The sequence below is a fragment of the Siphateles boraxobius genome, unplaced genomic scaffold, assembly GCF_051911475.1.
Source record: "Siphateles boraxobius isolate OS27281-9 unplaced genomic scaffold, OSU_SipBor_1 41, whole genome shotgun sequence".
Taxonomy (NCBI): Eukaryota; Metazoa; Chordata; class Actinopteri; order Cypriniformes; family Leuciscidae; genus Siphateles; species Siphateles boraxobius.
Window position 1 is genome coordinate 13,573,924 of NW_027509042.1, and position 3,996 is coordinate 13,577,919.

Consider the following 3,996-nt stretch of genomic DNA (forward strand, 5'->3'; position numbering starts at 1 on the left):
GCCTATGTCTGCACGCTGCCGCACAGCGTTTTACATTAATCAAAATTAAAGGATAATTTTTGGCTTCAATATCTCGTGGAAAAGAGGTTTTCCCCATAGCGTAAGATATTACGCAGTACGAGAGATACTCTCGTAAGAGAACTAGCCCATATATTTTATGTATGTATAATAGTATTTTATACATATATGTCACATATATAATTATCAATATACATGACATATATTATTTGTATAAATGTTCAATATACAAACTACACATATATGCATAGCATATTGCTTACATACATGTGACATATATATGTCCCTAATATGTTTTTATATCGTCTTAATATATATTTAAAATGATATATATAATATATTTTTGATAAATGGCATATATAAAAACATTGTGTTAACATATTTTGAATATGTTATGTTCTTATATTATGTATATTAATTGCTAAATGTTTTGCCTTAATGTATAAACTAAACAAATGTGAAAAACATGCTTTCATTAATTTCTTACATAGTTTTAAATATAGGTTATGGATGTGTACTTACACACTTGCAATGCAATGCACATGACATGCCTAAACCTTAAATGTTAAACGTTGCAGTTAGCAAAAAAGAAGTAATACACTAAAACAGTTAAAACATTAAAACTTTATTAAAACAGTTTTAATTTAAAAAGAAAAATTGTTAAGCTGAGCAAAATTAGAAAACTACTGAACACACAATTTTATTATATACTAGTGATGTCCGGTTCTGGAACGAATCGTTATTTTGAAACGGTTCTTTTTAGTGAACCGTACACCAAATCGGACTGAATCGTGCGAAACAGTTTGCGTCTTGCGTCAGCGCATCCACAACTACTCACTTTCTGACACATCTGACTTGAAATAAACCAATATCCTAGAGTTGTTACTCTAGTAACTCCAGTTCACTGAACTGAGACATGTGTTGAGAGAAGTGATGAGCACGAGCAGCTGATACTGAGCATACACATACTACCGAACGCACAGGTACAGCCATTCTCAAATCACCAGTACAGAACCGAGAACTGTTTCTTTCGGACACGTTCGGCACTGAGAACCGATGAGCTGAGCATGCGTGCAATTTTTTCAGAGGGAGGAAATACATGTTTCTCAAGTATTTAGTTGAACACCAATAAGTGTAACAAAATAAAACATGTTGGAAACATCTTTATCACATAATTACTGTCTTTTCACTGTATTATTTTAAAGATTGGAAACGAATGGATTGTAAAACTAAACAATTATTATTATACTAAAACATTATTTTCAGGCACAGCTCATTTATTTCTTATGATATTTGACGTAAACTCTTGCCAAGATTTTAAGAGTGCAAAGTAAATGTTTATAATGTGTTAATCAAAACATAACGTATTAAACATACTGGAGACATGCATCGACTTTTTAGTTTTGTCGACTGTAGGCTATATTCAGGTTTCAGCAGTTCTCAGATCAGCGCACACCGCACATACTCCTACAGCAGTTCTGTGATCACCAGTACAGAACCGAGAACTGTTTCTTTTGGACACGTTTGATACAGAGAACTGATGAGCTGGAGATACTGAGCATGCATGATAGCCCCGTCTCTGAACCGAACGCGGAGACAGAACCATTGCAACTCTGCCATAATTATGTTAAGTCTGCCCACCGACTCTATACACTATGTGATTGGCCTAACTAGATTTTGATTTCTAGGCTAATTAATGCCTTTGTCTGAATTTATTTTTATCCACCGGGAATAGAATTGACGTCATTACTTGAGGACGTAAAAGAACTTGTGAACCGTTTCTTTTAACCGGGTCATTGAAACAAACTGTCCGAAAGAACAGATTCGCGGAAAACAACCGGACTTCCCATCACTATTATATACAAATACAATATTACAACAAAACATAAAACAAACCCAGAAAAGGAAAATCCACCAACAGGTATATGTAACAGGTATACCGCCTGTTAATTTTTTAAGTTTGTTGAGATTTTTGGATGTCCGCAGCTCAGTGACCTTTTGAATAATAGTTGGCCCCTGGAAATTTCTGGATCACTGCATCTGTAAAAAAGACAAAATGTTTTATTGGCATTTGAATTTGTTTTTAATAAGTATTTACTGTTGTAACTTGCTGTACTACAGTAGTTTGGAAAAACAGCATACTCATTTTCCTGTAGGCTGGAAGGTGATGCCAGTTGTTCCTGTGTGCTCTGCTCCTTCGCTTCAAGACATTTTCCCAGCTTGCCCATTGTACTAAGGAGTTTTGGCATTTCTAGGAAGCAAAACAACAAAAAAATAGATTTTCAGTATCAGTATTTTCAATTTCTTTAGCAGAAAATGAAGATCAGCTTGCCCAAAACTCGGAAGTAATAGCAGAGTGGATTAGCTGATGGCATTAAAACAGATAAACAGATATAGACTTAATAGTATATAAGCTTTACCATAAGTAGAAACAGGCAAAGCAACATAAACAACTGTGACAGACAGTGTGTACTGTACTTGGCTGTGACAAAATACTAATCCTGTCAAGATCTAGTGAAAGTAGTAGATTATCAGGTACTCCTAACTTTGGATGATTCATTTTAAGTATTTAATTTATAAATGTAATTAATTTGCAAAGTTAAAAGTAATAATGATTTTGTTTTATTTTATCCTAAAGCAATAACTTTATAGTGGGCAGCCAATTATTTTTTTACATTTGAAATGCAGTTGCTAGTTTGAGGTCCCAGTAAAAAAATAATCTTGTGACCTTTTGTGGCTAGATGGTCCGTCATTGCTGGTCTCCTCTTCAACAAGCCTAAGGTTTGGCCTGCATTTTCTTTTGCTCGGAAGTTTTGGAATGGACTGATGTGTCCTCATTCGTTTTTCTAGGGTGGACTGTCTCTCTGTGGGGAAAAAAGGGGAATACAAAATGTAGAATCTAAAACAAAAGATACAACTAGGACTATGACAATGACAACAACATAGGCTGACCAAATGTAAACGTTTATGCGCCCACAAAATTATTGATGTCATAATGGGGGACAGTGTTCAAAATATTTAGCACACATACTGACAGGAATTTAATATCCTGCAAGCTACATTGGCATACATTTGAGATATTTTTACTTTAGTATTATTGTATTAGTAGTTCTAGAGTCTAAAGGCATATTGTATTTTTTTCTCCACTACATGATAGGGGTGTAAATCGGAGCCTTCATGACGATTCGATACGATACCGATTTCTTAAGCCAACGATTCGATTATTTTCGATACTTCAGAATTCCCCGCGATACGATTCGATACGATTCAATAATCGATATTTTTACATGATATCTATTAAGTTTCAAATAAATCAACAAAAAGTTTATAATTTGCCTTTTATTGAGAATACAGGAACAGTATTCTATTCACATAATGTGTGTGTTGTGCTCAATGCACTGCAAATAGAACAGCAAATATAACAGTTACTGCATACAGTTCAAAACTTGATTCTATCGAATCCTGGTGTGTTTCCGTGCATCTTACGTCATCGCAAACGTGCACGACGCATGATAGAAAACAGCACTCGGGTCAATATATTGTGTTTTTTATTTTATTTGGTGCTATTATGCACAGCTGAGTGATCAACACCGGTTTACTGTGTGTCGCATTTGGCTTTATGCTGATTGCAAATGCAGGAGACAGTGGATTTCCATGAATGTGTTGCCCTGAGTCCACGCACTATGTGTGTGAATACACTGCAGACTCTCTCTCGCTCTTATCCAAGGTAAATTATCAACACTATCAGCCCTTACATGTGTTTTATTTAACTAAATACATCATAATCAGCTAAAAAGAATGCGCAGGTCACTTACTTCTTGAACAAGTACGCACCCGAGTCCGTGATGCTTTCACATTCACGTGAGCCGCGGCACGGTTCGAGTGCAACCGAACTCAGCGCACCTCCTCCAGGCAGTCTCGGGTTTGGTATCCCAGTGCGCACCAGGGTCAGCGTGACAGACAGCGTTTACATAATTA

General features: G+C 35.7%; 1 long non-coding RNA gene across 1 annotated transcript; it reads right to left on the reverse strand.

Annotated features, from left to right (window-relative positions):
- Positions 1-2,028: 2,028 nt before the first annotated feature.
- LOC143706528 (uncharacterized) lies at positions 2,029-2,811 on the reverse strand. The gene is made up of 3 exons (XR_013192986.1): positions 2,747-2,811; positions 2,161-2,269; positions 2,029-2,058 (listed from the first exon to the last, which is right to left on the reverse strand). It is a non-coding gene; the product is annotated as an uncharacterized LOC143706528 (long non-coding RNA).
- Positions 2,812-3,996: the final 1,185 nt, after the last annotated feature.